Source organism: Galleria mellonella, unplaced genomic scaffold (genome assembly GCF_026898425.1).
Source record: "Galleria mellonella isolate WM207_F2 unplaced genomic scaffold, CSIRO_AGI_GalMel_v1 utg35, whole genome shotgun sequence".
Taxonomy (NCBI): Eukaryota; Metazoa; Arthropoda; class Insecta; order Lepidoptera; family Pyralidae; genus Galleria; species Galleria mellonella.
In genome coordinates, this window is record NW_026442082.1 from 6,022,780 (window position 1) to 6,041,541 (window position 18,762).

At 35.0% G+C, this 18,762-nt stretch overlaps 1 protein-coding gene across 2 annotated transcripts in view; it reads right to left on the reverse strand.

The window, feature by feature from the left end:
* Positions 1-18,762, reverse strand: part of LOC113519588 (octopamine receptor Oamb) — a 206,433-nt gene that overhangs the window by 53,476 nt on the left and 134,195 nt on the right. The window lies entirely within an intron of this gene.

Sequence of the window (18,762 nt, forward strand, 5' to 3'; positions counted from 1 at the left end):
TGGTGATGCTTTAAAAAGAACGCTACTGCCGATTCTGCGACCATTAAGTTTGGTAAATAGTAATAAAATTTTTGGTGTAATTTTATTTTTCAATAAACAGACTTTCATAGCCTCTTGGCTATATTATCAGACTTTGAGCATCACACAGGTTTACAGATAAGCCAAACGAGCCCAAATACAACGGATTTATCATACGTGCTTCACAATTTCCTATACTCACTTTCTGTCTTCATGCATTCATTATAAGCTCAATGGTACCGTATTATTGCACTGTCGCCAGAACTTTGATAATTATGCCAAGTTTCGACATAATCAGATGCCAGCAAGTGGTTAAGATTTATGGATATACTTGCTACTGTTATGCGTAAATGTGAAAGTATGTAAAGTTAAAAACATGGTTGTTACTCTTTCAAACAAAAAATTGATAAACGGATTTTCATTTAATTTGGGACACGGATAGGTTATATCCATACTTAAAACATAGAATACTTTTTACTCACTGTATATGTTAACAGAGATTTAAAAGAGTAACTGTTAAAAGAAAGAAAAAAATGTTTATTTAGTGCTTAATTTTATATATAATTACAAAAAAATATTCACCAATAAACAAAATAAACAAAAATGAAAAGAAAAAGCACCAAAATGGAATCACTTAGCTACATGCGATGTTCCTTCGAACATGACGCTGAGTTTTTTGTAGACTTTTCTCAGCAGATAACTTTCCGAACCTTGCATTACATTTAAAAAAATATCCATTTAAAAATGCTTATAAATATAGTCTATTTGAATCAATATGTGAAGATATATATATTTACATTATATGAATTTATCAAGTATTGCTTTATTTTTCCTCTATTTAAAAATGCACCGTCTACGTATTTCTCTGTTTGCCCAATGGTTGACTGGTAGAGAACACCGTCCGGTGTTAAGTCCGCCAAATGTACATAGAATTTTACTGTGCATTAAAGTTTAAATAAATAAATAAATATAGCTAGATGACAATAGATTGGAGAGATTGAACGGAAAGGCATACTAAAGCAAGTTAAAAGACAAGTTTGTAAAATAACCAAAAAGAAGTAATATGTAAGAATTGGTAGCAATACTCACGAGTGTGTCTATGTGTACCTTTATTATGTAAACAATAATTTACGACTCGACCGTTTTATCTATTTGTGTTGGCAGTTTGCTTGCAAGTCGTGTTCCGGTTTGGGGATGAGATCTCTTTTTTTTTTAAGAATAATATTTATTTAAGAAAGATACAGTTGCATAAGGTACAATTTACAATTTTTACAATTTATATTCAACGAGGAAATATCTGCATTACCATCAGTCCCCAAACTAGGCCAGACCTGTATCTTGGGGATTATGAGTGCGATTACCTATTTAGGACACATTATTTACAAAAAAAAAAAAATAAGAAAAACTATGTGAAAAGATGAGTACGTGTGTGTGTGTGTGTGCGCGCGCGCGCACGCGCGCCTGTGTGTGTGTGTGTGTGTGTATGTGTTCGCGCGCGTGTGTATGTTATGTATGAGTGAGTGAGTGCGTGCGTGCATGCTTGTGCATTCGTGCATAAGTAGGTGTTTATATTGAAAGATTAGTTTCAGAATTTAATGAAAGTAAATAATTTTTTACAAGTCATTAGCCTGTGATGAAGTATTATTCTTTATTTGGCAACATTTAAATATTTTATTGTATATGTAAGGATGAAAAAAAAGGTGGTAAGCGACTTTTGGTGGTTCGATAGCCGCGTAATGTGAACATTTGTATATATTACAGGATAATGGTACGGTGTTGTTGATGGTGTGACGATGGTGTTTTTGATCATCATCATCATCATCATCTAAAGTGTAGAATGTAAATAATGATAGAACAATTATATCATTCTCGTCAAATGAACATATCTAATGTCAAGAAATAATAATGTATTTATAAATAAAAAAAATAACTTATTAATGTAATTGACATTTTTAGGTAATTATTACAAATACAAAAAAAATATACAACTTCATAGTAGTAAAGTTAGTAAAGCTAACCAAAAACATAAAAACTAAATAAAGCTAAGGTTTCCTAATAAACATTTTTTTTAATTAATTGATTTAATAACTAAAATATTAAAAGAAAGACGAAAGTTCCTTTTTTTAATAAAGAAAACAAATTTTCCGAATCGGTTTATAAATTAATTAAAAAAAAAATTCAACCTAATTTAGAATCTCTTTTTTAAAGTCGGATAAAAACTGTCTAGCACCTTTCTAATACAAATTTTACTTTATCTCAATTAAATTTTATTTTTATTTAGTTCAAACTCTTTGTCAAGAAGGCAAAACAGATGGCGCTGTACGTAACGACAAATCGTCTAGAGTTAACGATGAAAAATTGATATCAGAATAATTGTATTGCATTGTTAGTACAGCAATTATGTAAGAAATTAAATACACAGACGTCATTAATGTTGACCACTCAACGATTGTATTAAAAACGTAATCAATACGATCCTATTTTTGGTATACGACCTTAAAAGTTTTAATGGCGACAGGTGTAACGTAGACGACCGACAATAATTGCTATGACTACAGCTGGGGAATGGAATGAAATAAATAAAAAAAATCTTACGCAAAATAGTATTTAAGACTCTCGACAAAAATTAGCGAATATTTACCTACATATCGTCATAGTCGTAGAATACTGACGGATCTGACAAATATTACATATAAAGATCCGTCAGTATTCTACGACTATGACGATGTTGGAATACAACGCCACATTTTTTTAAACTTTAACGTACAGTGAACCTATGTATTGTGGAATGCTCTCGCTCGGCTGTGAGCAGAAGTAGATGGAGACGCATTGCGAGGACCTCAGTCGCGAAGGAGGGCCTCATCGACGATCCACTATCATCATAAAAAACCACGACCACTCTGTCAAGAGTGTACGACTGAAGAGATAGGCAGACAGATAGATAGATACTATCTATATAGATATAGATTAAAACAATTGCTTTTTACCTTTCCCCACACGCGCAAAACATCGAAAAAAAGCTAGTAGATAACAAAACCGGATTTTCGCACCATAATATAGCCATTTCCTGCGGATGTTCGCCAGTACCTACCCCGGATACTTACTATTTTTATGCCTCTCCCCTCTAATTACAGTGTTTATAGGTTTCGTGTGGTCGACGTGTCCGTTTACTTAAAATGAACTGTATTCTACCACGTGTATAATGGATTGTGGTCAGAGCAATAGTTTAACATAACATCCAACTAATAGGAACTGTTCACCACCAACACGGAGTTCATTCTCATGCCTCAAAGCTTGGATGGTCGCACACAGCGTGCTTTCAGAGACGATTCCTGCTACGAATGCTCCGGTTATCCAATGAACTCCCTGTAGAGATTGTCCCAAGAGACTACAGTATGTGGTTCTTTAAAAAAGGAATACGAAGGTTCCATTTTTTTATACAATTTAGAATGGCAAACAAGCTGACGGTCCACCTGATGGAAAGTGGTAACCGTCGCCTATAGACATGAGCAGTACCATGGACATAAAAGAGTACACTGTTTCGCCCATGATACTCCCCATGCGTTGCCATTCCTGAGGACTCAGATGTTATTCCTCTGTACCCAGCAAATTAGCGCCATATCCTACCCTTCAAACCGAAACACAGCCATGCAAACACAACTGCTTCACGGTAGAAACACGAATGGGACAGAGGTACACAAGCAATCGACTTTTGTACAGTCTCCCTTCTTCAAATGCGCGTAATGCCCCTGGTAATGCAGGTGTTTATCTGCTATGGTAATCGCTTACCATCATTTGAGCCGTATAAAAAAAAACACGAGTTACTCCTGCCTCAGATTGTATTAATAAAATTATTTAACAAAAAAAAAAATGGTAATAAAATTAACGTTTAAATTCACGATCGGGACTCGATCCGGCGCGATTACAGGCAAATAATGCCTACGCATATATATCAGATTTCATCGTGGATTTAAACATGTGTAAACAAAGCGAAAGTTTATAATTAAAAATTAATATTAACATGGATTAGTGAGTTCTGTTTTTAGAACTTATATAATGCAGCTATAAAATGTTATAATTTAAAACGTAAATATTTATCAAACAAAAACTGAGACCACTTATTGGAAAAGGGTGCTTAGTTTAAATTTTGAGGATCGAGAGAAGAGAAGGGGAAATGATTTTACTCCGCAAAGAACAGTTGCTTTAAACATGGATATAATTAATATAAGACAAATATGGGAGTCTCCGAGAGAAATAGGTCGGTCCAAAATTAACAAAGACGTCGCAAAACAAACTAAAAAATATATATATGCGAATTCAGTACATCCTTTATTTGAAAATCGCTTATAAATAAACGCTGTATTTTATGATTTCAACGTTTCTGGCTCAAAATAAACGCTATCTCTTATGATTTCAACGTATCTAGCTTAAAATAAACGCTATATCTTATGACTTCAACTCATCTGGCTTAATATAAACGTTATCTCTTATGATTTCAATATGCCTGGCTCAAACTAAACGCTATCTCTTATGACTTTAATGTGTTTGGCGCAATATAAACGCTATCTTTTATGATTTCAACGTATCTGGCGCGAAATAAACGCTATCTCTTATGATTTTAATATGTCTGGCTCAAAATAAACGCTATCTCTTATAATTTCAATGTGTCTGGCTGAATATAAACGCTATCTCTTATGACTTCGACGTGTTTAATTCAATATAAACGCTATCTCTTATGACTTCGACGTGTCTAGTTCAAAATAACGAGGAGCTACAACTCCGTCTGAATATTCTGCTGAAAAGCAGCAAACATATTAGGGAATTGATCGTAGTGTATGCTGTGGGGATTTGCTTGGAATGAAAGCGAGATCAAACGGGCATTAGAATATGTTATGGATAAAGGGTTGAGTTTTAAAACGTAGGCGAGGGCGATTATAATAACGAATAGTGAGAGTTAAGCAATAATCAAATAATTATTTATTTATTTATTTTATTTATTTACACATACACTGAACAAACTTTTCATTTAAATATCATTCATTTACATTAGATACACTCACTTTTTAAGAAAAAAATAAATAAATTATACATGTTACATGTGACAAAATAACATAGAAATTAATATTGCACTATTTTATAATAACATGATTATTTTATTTTAAAATATACAATTATGAAATATATATATATATATATATATATATATATATATATATATATATATATATATATATATATATATATATATATATATATATATATATATATATATATATATATATATATATAGGTACATTCCGCACCGTAGCGGTTCACAGTGTGTTTTTTGACCCAAAAAACAACCATCCTCTTTTTATATTTTTATTTTGTAGAATAGATTTTACATTAGAAAAGTAAGAGTAGAACTCCCGACGATCAAATCTTATCAGGTTCAGAGATATAGAGATTTTTTTAATTTTAATTCTATGGAAATCAGAAATTCCATAAAAACAGCTATTATAAAAAAACTACTATATTTCGTTCAATCTTAATTAGCCCTGTGTAAATGTATTGTAATTGTAAATGTGTGTATTGTATTTTATATAAAAAAAACTTGCAGGAATTTAGCCGGCTTAGGTATGAAGAAATTTAATTTTGACCTCAATTTAGAAATTTTTTTTTCTTGATATTCTTTGGGTAGCTGGATTCAAAAACTAAACCATATTGTAGCTTAGGCTAATGTTGATATGTCCTAATATTTTGAAACGTGTAACCCGCAGGATCTGCGAGTTATAAAGATTCTAAAAATTAGGTCAGGGTTGCTACCTGCTCGTTAGATCAAAGTTATTTTAGATTTAATAGTTTTGGTACATAATTAGATAGAATCGATTGTTAATTCTGATAATAAAAAGTAGCCTATGTATTGATCCAGACTATAAATAAGCTGTGTGCCAAATTTCATTAAAATATTTTCTGTGGTTTTTACGTGAAAGAGTAACAAACATACATCCATATAAACTTTCACTTTTCTAATAATAGTAAGATAAGATAGTGAGATGGATTTATTCTTATAATTGTATTTTAAATTTTTCACAATAATTTAAAAACATTTTCAAACATGAAAATAACGGAAATTAAAAATATCTGCGTGGCAACCCTAAAACCATAGAAATAAGTAGAAAACTCGAGAAGCTTGTAACTCGAAGATCCTGCACTATTAGGATTTGATTTTTTTTCGTGTTATTGGTTCTATAGGAGGCTAGTTATTTATCAAGGTTTTGAATCCAGCCAGGACAAGATATAGCTATAAAAAAATAAAACCTGAAATAACGTTTTTATTCTGTATCTCGCATATCTTTCATATGTTACGGTTCATATTTTTGTGTTATTTGTGTATGTTAAAGCCGTATAGAAGGACTCTAGTACATTTGCAAAAATCATATCTTTTGATCAAAGCACATTTGAATATCGGGAGTTCTACTCTTACTTTTCTAATGATTCCTACTATTCTACAAAATAAAAATATAAAAAGAGAATGGTTGTGTTTTGAACATTTGAACATTTACACAGGGCTAGTTAAGATTGAACGAAATATTGAATAGTTTTTTTTTTATAATAGCTGTTTTTATGGAATTTCTGATTTCCATAGAATTAAAATTAAAAAAAAATAATATCTCTGGACCTGATAAGATTTGATCGTCGGGAGTTCTACTCTTACCTTTGTAATGATCTATTCTACAAAATAAAAATATAAAAACGGGATGGTTGTTTTTTGGATAAAAAAACACACTGTGCGGTTTGCAAAAGTTAATTTTAAACTTTCGCGTTGTTTACACATATTAAATCGGGACTTAACGCGAAATAAAAATAATGACAGGTAAATAGTACCTACATACCTGCTTCTCATCGTTTCGACTTGGGTTGCACCACATGATCACGACATGGTTAAATCCACGATTGTGTATTTAAAAATCAATCATTCACTTTGCAATCAATCAATAAATCAATTACCAGAGGGAGACTTTGTATAAAAGTCGATTGTTTAAGTACCTCTGTCCCATTCGTGTTTCAACCGTGAAGCAGCTGTGTTTGCATGGCTGTGTTTCGGTTTGAAGGGTGGGATATGGCGTGAATTTATAGGGTACAGAGGAATAACACCTGAGTCCTCAGGAATGGCAACGTGGGGGGTATCATGGGCGAAAAATACTCTGTTATGTCCATGGTACTGCTCATGTCTATAGGCGACGATTACCACTTTCCATCAGGTGGGACGTCAGCTTGTTTGCCATTCTAGGTTGTATAAAAAAAATCTATTTAACCAGATTAGTAAACATGTCCTGGTCATATGAATGAATACATGGGTTAGTTGTAGTGTGGTCCCGGCATAGAATGGGCTATCCTTTCCTTTCTCGTGGATGTCATAAGAAGCGATCATCATAGTCGAGGAATGTGCAGCAGCATCCTTCTTAAAACATCACCAGAACCTAACTATGGTTGTCGACCCGTCTGCAAAGTGTAATAACTACTAATCAACCCCCACTTATGGGGGAGGCCTATGTTCAGCATTGAAAGTTAAAGCCTGGTATGATGATAATGATGATGAGAAAATGAATGCAAAAGGGACGCGGACGTGATAAAGTTAGGTTTAAAATATCGGCGGTGTGATGGAGCGGTTCGTTGAGTTCCCTAGAATATAGTTGAGGCAGGACCGTAGCTAGACCCAAGTTTAAGGTAGGGCAAAAGATTTTTTTGGTAGGGCAAAAGTCGTAATTAAATAATTTAGGCTTTGAAAAAGCAAATCTGTCTAATTTCCTTGGGGCTTTTCATTTTAAGGTAGGGCATTGGGACTTTTAAGATAGGGCATTGCCCTCAATGCCTCCCAAGCTATAACTTGAAGGCAATTATGGCTAGCTTATCCGTTATACTCGTGAATGGATATTACCTATTGGGACTGGTTTGCTCATGTTTGCTTGTTTATTTCCCATTTAATAATAAATATAAATAGAATCTAACTCTAATTATAGTCACAGTAGCCAGACAAATGTAAACTTATCTTGTACATAATAATTTGAGAAGAGCAACTGTCGAATTTCTTGTGGGCTTTTCAGCAGATAGTAACATCCATGAACCCAGCCGTATAATCATAAAAAAATGTATAATAAAATAAGTATAATGTAATAAGTATATTTGAATAGAGAAAATTTCTATTCTATCAAATAATTTCAACTAAACGTAAATTAAAATAAAAATTCACGATAATCCCATCTTTGTAATGTTAAATATTCTTTAACATCTGAACAGATTCGAATGTGACATAAAGATTTATCGTATTCTAAGCATATATATGTATATATATGATATATTTGTTTTAAATTATATGGACAAAGCCACGGGAAAATTAGTTGTAAACATCGAGTAATTTCAACACAGAAGACGAGCGTGGGTGCTTGCCTTCTGCGCCAAAACTGTAGTGACGTACAGCAAAGACAAACAGCCGACATGATTAGATGAAAGCATATCAAACTATCAGAATACTCCATTCAAGTCTTTTGATCTTGAAAAATATAATGCAAATAATATTGTTATACCATTTTGTGATGTCTCTGATGTGAACCATTCGATATTGTGAAGTCAAGTGTATTATAAAGTTTTCTACACTTCTTACTGTACGTAGACAGATTATAATGTAGTAACATCAAATATGTACGCAACATTACGATAAAAGGCCCTGAAAGCGTTTTATATATATATTACTATATGTACATATAGAATTGTTAAGCCAATATTAGTTCTTTTTTAAATTTAGTTTTATAAATTTCACATATTTATAAGGTATAACTGAAATTAGTATGGTAACGATCGGATACTTTTTTTTTAATTGATCATAATGGAATGATATCCTCGCCTGCGCTATCGGTATACACTAGCGGGGCTCCAGTGAGAATGAAGTCCGTCGTGACGAATTCAACAGGAATTGTTCACAATGGTTTCCAGGGGGAACTACGTGGAGATCGACCTGATAGGGTATATTGCTAGAATGAATGATAAATTCTATTGATAACAATCCCTTTCCTCCCTAATGGAATGGTAGCCCCGTTTGCGCTAACGGTATATGATGGCGAGGCACCAGTGAGGGATGATAGGTGAGAATGAAAGGGCAGTTCAGTTGGCTTATCATAATGAATACACTTGGACTCCAGCACGATGGTTTCCAGGGGGAGGTTAATTTGATAGGGTACATTGTTAGCAATAGAACTGGTAGTCCACATTACTAACAATCTCTTCCCCTCAATAATCAGATATTAGTGAAATTAATGAAAATTAACAAAACTCCTAATATAATAATGCCAGCATACTACCAGCATGCTGTATGGCCATCGCTTCATTTTCTGTAAATGTCGTAAGAGGCGACTAAGGGAACCTAATGGTCGAGGATGGGCAGCAGCGTCCCTATTAAACTATTACCAAAAATTAACTGCGGTTGCCAACTCGCTTGCCAAACGTAGCAATTGTTGAGTAAACCTTCCCTTATGAAAGGGGCCCATGTTCAACAGCGGATTAAAGGCTGTATGACGAATTCAGAAAGATTCTGTTAGTTAATATATTGAAAATAAAAAAAAAAAATGGTTGACACATTTATCACCCATTTTTTAGATTTTTTTACAAAAAAACATCTTAAAATTTACTTATATATAATTCCAATTTTATATATTTAAAACTGTATAAAAAAATATTTCATATAATGTTCATACATAAGCAGGTCTTAAGGTAGGTGCATAATTTTGTTTCCCATTCATTTTTGCTTAATAAAAGTTACTTCTTCTGTCAATAAATTCTACAAGTAGATATTGCCCCACAAAGAAAAGCCGTTAAAATCGGGAATGACCACGGGAGTAATAATTTACTCACGTAAATAATGAATTTAATTCTGACCTAATGGTCACAATTGGCGAAGGTATTGCCTAATATATTAATACGAAATAGACGAGAATTTAGGACATTGTTACAGGGCCGTAGCTAAATTTAAGTTTAAGGTAGGGCAAAAAAACGTTATGGTAGGGCAGAAACTATAATTAAACAATTTCGAAAAAGCGAATCTATCAAATTTTTTTGGGGCCTTTCATTTTAAGGTAGAGCATTGGGCCTTTTAAGGTAGGGCATTGCCCCTCAACGCCTCCCCCTAGCTATGGCCATGCATTCTATTTCAAGTCGGTTGAAAATTACTGTTGTTATGTGGTTTGGAGGGCACGTATAGTATGTACATCGTAGCCCATGTATCGAAACCACAATAGAGGCTTTCGTGTACAATAAAGGTAATCTACAAACCCGTCACCAGAGGGCGCCACCCACACACAATTAATAATTGTAATATGGAAAATTATGTTGTTCAATTAACTTCATAATTCATATAGGTACATTTCTGCAATAATTTTAATAGATCGAGAAATTTGAGATATTTTTTCCTTGACAGCGGGCGGTGAGTTACTTGCGAATTGTTTCGTGTTCCGCGAAAAAACAGCAGAAATTTTAACCGTAGCAAAATCAATATTGACTAGTAATGCCAATTCGTGTATTTAAGATTATTTGCCAAAAGCCTGGTCTTTTGACATAACTAATTTCACTGTGACGTCCATGGTAGCCCTCTTCCGTGTTGCCATTTCAGAGGTATAAAAATATTATATTAAATTATAGGGTACAGCCCTACCTACTCACTACCTACCTCTATTCGGTGCGCTCAAACTCTTACTAGCTTCAAAACCTCTGTTAAATCTTACTACCTCCTGTGTTCTCTCTTCGTTTTCCTTCGTCATTTTTTTTCTGTTGTATGTGTGTTGTTAAGTATGTGTATGTATATATTTAATTGTGTATATATTATATATGTATGTATGTATGTATGTATATATATATATATTATATTTGTATATGATCTATATATATTTATATAATAGTGCGCCACCTACTCTTTGTCTTTTTCTCAATGTCCTCTACCCAAAGGTTGTCTGGAAGAGATTGCTTAGCGATAAGGCCGCCTTTTGTATCACTTCTCATTAATATTTACTGTATTTGTTATTTCTCTTTTTATTTGGTGCAATAAAGTGTAAATAAATAAAATAAATAAATAAATAATTTCACTGCTACATCCTATAATTTTTCCTACGAAGGCCTATAGAATAGGCCACCCCTTCCTTTCCTCATGGTGTCATAAGATGCGACTAAGATAACTTATAGTCGAGGGATAGGTAGCATGGTCCCTTTTAAAACATCTCCTAAAGTCTAACTACGATTGCCAACCCTCCTGCTAAACGTGGCAACTATTGGCAAAACCCCTCTTATAGGGAAGGCTTTTGTAATGGGTGATAATGGTATGGTAACCCTGTCTGCGCTATTGGTATACACTGGCGGGGCACCAGTGAGGGATGACTGATGAGGATGAAAGCAGATCAGTTAGCCCATCCTGATGAATTTAACTAGAATTAGCCGGGATGGTTTCCGGGGGGAACCACGTGTAGGTCGACCTGACAGGGCTAATTGCTAATAATGGGGGTATTTGATTACTAACATACCCTTTCCCCCCTATAGGGAAGGCTTATATTTAGCAGTAGACAGCCAAAGACTCAAATGATGAGCCAACCATTCACAATAATGAGGGGAAAGGGATTGTTAGCAATGGAGTTTGACAGCTCCATTGCTAACAATATGCCCTATTAAGTCGACCTCCACGTGGTTCCCCCTAGAAACCACCGTGAACAATTCTTGTTGAATTCGTCACGATGGGCTAACTGACCTGCTTCGTCCTCATCTATCATCCTTCACTGGTGCCCCACCGGTGTATACCGATAGCGCAGGTAGGATTATCATTCCATTATCACCCATTAAAAAAAACCATTCACAACCGTTGCTTCATTACAAAAACACGAATGGGGCAGACGATTTTTGTAAAGTCTCCCTCTGGTCAATTTGTTATATATACTAATACATAAAGCGAAAATACGTGTTTGTTTGTTCATTCCTTTGGCCGTTCATCATCCCGGTACATCTGCGAATGAAGCCGCGCGATAGAGCTAGTCAAGTTATCTATTTTATTTAATCTAGCTTAAAACTCTGCCTTTATAGAAACCAATCGCGATGGAAGCACTTTTATTGTGTCGCCGTGAGTTGTTCTTTTTCTCTCGTTGCTATCGAAATAGGATGGAATGTGTATTCGTAGGGTGGCAATGGTTGCAATGGATAAACAGGATAAGCGATTTTGACAATTTTCATAATATTATTATTAATATAATTTTGGTATTAATGTAATTACTCCTGGTTTAACTTACGTGTAATTAGATTGAGAAAGGTCAACTAGTTTCAGGACCAATTCGGGACCCTTAATCGTGAGCGGCTGTGACGCGAGCACGAGTCTGTTCGCAGCACTATCATAGGTGAGAAAGACAGCGTTTGGAAATCTTCGGGTATAAACGGTTGGGCTTCGTAGTCTTTCTCTTCGCCTGCCGTGTTATTATCACTGACTAATACAGACAGTGAGATCCTAAAGGTAAGCTGTCGTGTACACACAGTGTTCACAAGATCGACTTTAAAATCAACATCTTTAGCAGTGACCACGGAAAAAACGTGAAGAAGCGGCGTCCAGGCACTCGGAAATACCCATCCTTTGGGGGGAAAGGGATTGTTAGTAATGGAGACTAAGAATCCCATTGCTAGCAATATATCCAACCAGGTCGACCTCCTCGCGGTTCCACCTGGAAACTATCATGATTAATTCCTGATGAATTCATCATGATGGGCTAACTGGCCTGTTTTCATTCTCATCTATCACCCTTCACTGGTACTCCGCCAGCGTATCCCGTTAGCGCAGGCGGGGTTACCATACCATATTTACCCATAAAAAATACCCATCCTTGGTATATTAGTATAGCGGATTAATACACTACCTCAATGGTAGAGTGTTTATACACGTAAAATATTTTATTCAAGTACATCTTTGTATAGGCATTTTCTATTTTGTACCATACAATAATTAGTTGACGTGGACAAATTAATCTAACTATCCCATTAAGGATTATTGACGTGAGCATATTTATTCTATTCTTATTAGCTGACTTAATAAATTACTGTACTGTCCAAATATTTTTTTCCTTCCCCTAAAATCCCCGGAGTGATGACACATTGCTTTCTTATCCCGTCCATCGTACAAGGAAAAAAAGTAAAGATAATGCGTAAGTTAATCTTTGATATTATTTACCATCTTCCTGTCCTTGTCCCAGATTTATGTTATATGTTCCTCTCTTCCATTCATATCTGTTTACAGTTCCTTATATTCCATTTTTGGCCATATATACCATTTTTACACGTTATATCCCTTTTTCAGTGGATTTATGATAATCAAAATACATACTTAATACTTTTTCTCACTTTTTCTCTTTATTCTAGTGCATCATATGTCTTAGCTATCACATATTTACACCACTCGCCTTGTCTTAGTTAGGAACTTTTTTTTATGGGTGAAAATGGCATGGTAACCCCGCCTGCGCTAACGGGATACGCTGGCGGAGCACCAGTGAAGGGTGATTGATGAGAATGAAAACAGGCCAGTTAGCCCATCATGATAAATTCATCAGGATTTAACCATGATAGTTTCCAGGGAGAACCGCAAGGAGGTGGATCTGGTTGGGTATATTGCTAGCAATGGGATTCTTAGTCTCCATTGCTAACAATGCCTTTTTCCCCTCTTAGTTAGGATCAGAAGCTGTATTATAGGGAGTCAGGCAACGAAGATCTGGGCAAAAAACTAAGATCACCCAAACTAGATCCAACTGAGGAGGATAGTTTTCTAAATTGGTCCAAGCGGTAATCGAACCCAGGGCTTCAATTACGCAAAGCAACATGACCATCATTTCGCCATGGACGTTATCAAGTAAGTAGTAGATATTCTATAGGTAAGAATAGGTACTCTTTTACATCAGCTAATAATGGTTCATTACTAAACATCGACTTCTTCAATAAGTAGTATTTTACTAGTAGTTGCCACATTTGGTAAACAGATCGGCAATACACAGTTATGCTTTGGTGATGTTTTCAGAGGAACGCTACTGCTCATCTCTCGACCATTAAGCTCCCTTAGTCGTCTCTTACGACGCCCACAGGAAAGAAAGGGTGGCCCATTCTATGCCGGGACCATACGGCGTATGTATAGGTATACCTATGTTAAAAAATTCTAGATACCCTACATTCGACATATTTTCTAGACTATATGTTGGGCACATTGTATTTGATTTGAGAATTCAAAATATCGTGTTCAAATCGCAAAAAGTTATTTTTGCCCTGCATCATTACTAAATAAAATGACGCCAATATTAAAGTAAACCCTATCGATTGCAAAAAAGATATGAAAATTGATTCAGGATTGGTAATATAATCACATATCATAGTCCCAAAAATGATTGATGTTTTTAATTGATGATGATGAATGTGATTCAGAGGAGAATATACACGATATAGAAAGCTCTTTCTGCCGAGACTTTCCCTAGGGGCTACTGCATGGGATTCTTAAAAAAAGGCATATTAATATTTCTTAAGAGTCTGCAATGCGGGCGTGATATCTCTGGTGGTACAGGCTTCCATAAGCTTCCATAACTCCGTTTGTCACTAGACGCGGCGTATGCCTGTTTGTCACCATAGCAATATAAAAAGTGTTTAAAAATTCACATGAACAAAAACTTTTTTCTTTTGTAACTAACTTAAAAATTATAGCTACTTTTTTATTCAACAGTTCAAATACATTATAATCCGTTATCTACCTGTAGAATTTCCAACAAAATTAAACAAATAGACCAGGGACGTTATTAAATTTTGTAATCACGATTTTTCAATTTCACCGTGCCTCCCTTAAGATTGTCTGATTAAAATGTATAACTGCATTTTAAACCGATCCCCAATCGTGGTACGTTGTGATTTTCAAACAGGAATCGGGCACAGCTATTTCGGGGCGGCAATAAAGAATTCCCACGGGGAAGTTAATTAAAAAAGTTGCCTCCAGCCACACTTCTTATTTGAAGATTCCCGACTTGTCCTGATAAAAGCTAAACTCATACGCCGCCTACTCGCAGATAAGAATTGGCAATTTCGTCTGATCTTAAGATGTGTTAAGTCCCTTTTAAAATGCAGATAAGGCGCTGGAAGCGAATCGAGCCAGTTCTCGAATATCGGAATCAATAATCTGAATACTATCGACAAAATGTTGATTGTGTACCAGAATGGATCATGATCATTTATTTTCTTATTTTTATGGGAGGAAGACGGATGTTTTTATTAATTTACTAGCTGCATCTCCTTTCCTAAAGTATCCTATCCTATTAAGTTAGGATATAACCAACTCGTGTACCAAATTTCATTAAAGTGTGTTCACTAGTTTTCTTTAAGCAACTTAGAATGGCAAACAAGCTGACGGCCTACCTGATGGAAAGTGGTAACCGTCGCCTATAGACATGTGCAGTACCATGGACATAACAGAGTATACTGTTTCGCCTATGATACCTCCATGCGTTGCCATTCCTGAAGACTCAGGTGTTATTCCTCTGTACCCTATAAATTCACGCCATATCCCACCCTTCAAACCGAAACACAGCCATGCAAACACAACTGCTTCATGGTAGAAACACGAATGGGACAGGGGTACCCAAGCAATCGACTTTTGTACAAAGTCTCCCTCCCCATGAACTCCCTGTCGATAGCGAGCAGTGCGATGTTAAAAGGTGGTTGTAGGCATCATTTCAAACGATTCCACGATCACAATTCGTTATATGATATTACCAATATTGGTTATTAAAAATTTATAATTACATTATTACATTAAATTCTATTTAATTAAAATCTCGTTAACGAAGCGTTTCAATATGACCGTGTGTGATAAAATTGGTTTGTTCAATCCGAGGCAATTTAATTGTTCGCTCCCACTTGACAATGTATTATGTATTAATTGATTAACTTAATTAATTTAATTTTGTATGTACTGCAGAAGAATAGAAGATATCAAAGGCAGGAGAGGCTCTGAATTTATATTTAATACATTCCACACCAAACGATTGGGTTTGATTAGTTTAATCCTTATTAATATTTTAAACTAGCTGTTTTCTGCAGTTTTGCGTGTGTGTTTCAGTATAGAAAACATCCTGTGTTAAATTAGGGTATAATCTATCTATGTACTAAATTTTAATCAAATCCATTAAGTAGTTTTTGTGTAAAAAAGTAACAAACATCTTCAAAGGTCAACCGTTCATACCCGAAAAATTTCAAACTTCGTCTTTCTTGTCTGTGATGGTGCCGGAAGCGTCTACAGCTCACGCTCATGATTAAGAATCAATCGTATTGATTCCGAAACTAGTCTTTCTCGATTTAATTACACATTAAATCGGTGATTATTATATTAAAATTTATTTTTATTTTATTTTTATACAACTTAGAATGGCAAACAAGCTGACGGCCCACCTGATGGAAAGTGGTAACCTTCGCTTATAGACATGAGCAGTACCATGGACATAACAGAGTATACTGTTTCGCCCATGATACCCCCCATGCGTTGCCATTCCTGAGGACTCAGGTGTTATTTCTCTGTACCCAGTAAATTCACGCCATATCGCACCCTTCAAACCGAAACACAGCCATGCAAACACAACTGCTTCACGGTTGAAACACGAATGGGACAGAATATTCTAGCACAATTGAGCTCATAATGATGTTGAAGACAGAAAGTGGCCATAGGAACTTGTGAACTACGAAGCCTCACAAACTTCCGCCTCTATAATTACAGTTGAATGTGATAGTGAATTTATTTGTTTGTGTATTGATTTACTCGAAACGCCGGCCTATAATAACTCAATCAATCGATGTGAAATTTGGCGTGCAGCGTACTATTTGGAACAGACAAAATAGAAAGATGAAAGATATTGTTTATTCGAACCAATAATCTACCTACTGAATAAACTCTTTCGATTGTAAAAATACAAAATCAGTTTAGAATTAAAAGTATATCACGTAACATCGCTAATGTAATCTTTTGAAGGAAACCAGAGGGAGACTTTGTACAAAAGTCGATTGCTTGGATACCTCTGTCTCATTGGTGTTTCAACCGTGAAGCAGTTGTGTTTGCATGGCTGTGTTTCGGTTTGAAGGGTGGGATATGGCGTGAATTTAGAGGGTACAGAGGAATAACACCTGAGTCCTCAGGAATGGCAACGCATGGGGGGTATCATGGGCGAAACAGTATACTGTTATGTCCATGGTACTGCTCATGTCTATAGGCGACGGTTACCACTTTCCATCAGGTGGGCCGTCAGCTTGTTTGCCATTCTAAGTTGTATAAAAAAAAAAAGTTTTTAACTAACCATTCAGATACAAGCTCAGCCTAGTTCGGTGGCTAGTAGATGTAACTAGGTATAATTTGTTATTCAATAAAGACTATTATTTATTTATTTAAACTTTAAACGTACAGTAATATTCTATGTACATTTGGCGGACTTAACACCGGACGGTGTTCTCTACCAGTCAACCATTGGGCAAACAGAGAAATACGTAGACGGTGCATTTTTAAATAGAGGAAAAAAAAATTATATTATTAAAATATTATTATTAAAGAAAAATGCTCCATTTAATATATATTATAATTAGGAATTTATTGTTTGTATAGGATAAGCTCAAAAAATATTTAAATGATTTTAAAAATTTTTGATTTATCCAAAAATACATTGTCAGCTCATGATAAAAGCTAAATATTATTTAAAATTCTATCTACTCACGCAAAACTGGGCTGGATCACTAGTTTATAATATAATTAAGATTCCCTTCTCCATAAAGGGAGTTTTGCTACGTAACAAGTAATCGACTTTTGTACAAAGTCTCCCTCTGGTAGACTAGTAAACTTCCTTAGACATAACATAAGTATTCATAAAAGGTGTTACAATCTAAAACATAAACACACTCATTTGCAATGTTCAATTTACTTTTGGTGCAACAATTTTTTTTTACACCTGATAGTAAGTGACTACCGCCGCCCATGATCACCCACAACACCAACGTCACTGCAGGTGTGCTGCCGGCCTTTTAAAAAGGAATATGCTGTTTTCTTGAAGGTTATATTGTTACATTGTTAAATGTGGGTAGCATTATATTATCTGTCTTACAATTACAGTTTACTTACCAAATGTAAAATATTATTCATCCGGTCGTCTTAGTAACCACGTAAAGTATTGTCTTACTTAGCTATTATTTATATTGTACTTAAATTAACAAACAATGACGTGACCTAGGCTGCTCTCACCCTTAGCTAATTTGTGTACCCATCAACCTACTGTGTCGAAGGCCGGTACCAATCAATAAGCAAGTCGATAGGCCGCCTCTGCCACATGGCTGCTCGTCCATTATTTATATCTACTTGAATCTTTAATTAAGTGTTGATTTCCATACATTGTATTTCTTTGTGATTTCACCCCATAAATTTATGTTTAGTATTGCGTTTTACTAGTATTATTAGTGTTTATATCAATCACATAACTTCGGTTGCCAATTTGCCTGCCAAGTGTGGCAATTACTAGCAAAACTCCCTAAGTGATGATAATTAGACTCTTCAAACAGAAACACAGCATTACAAGCAGCTGCTTCACGACATTAGACAAGATTACACTCAAGTTATTGAATGAGCTTCCTGCCGAGGTTTTCCCAAGACACTACAGCATGGGATTCTTCAAAATGGGGGTAAAGAGGTTTCTTCAG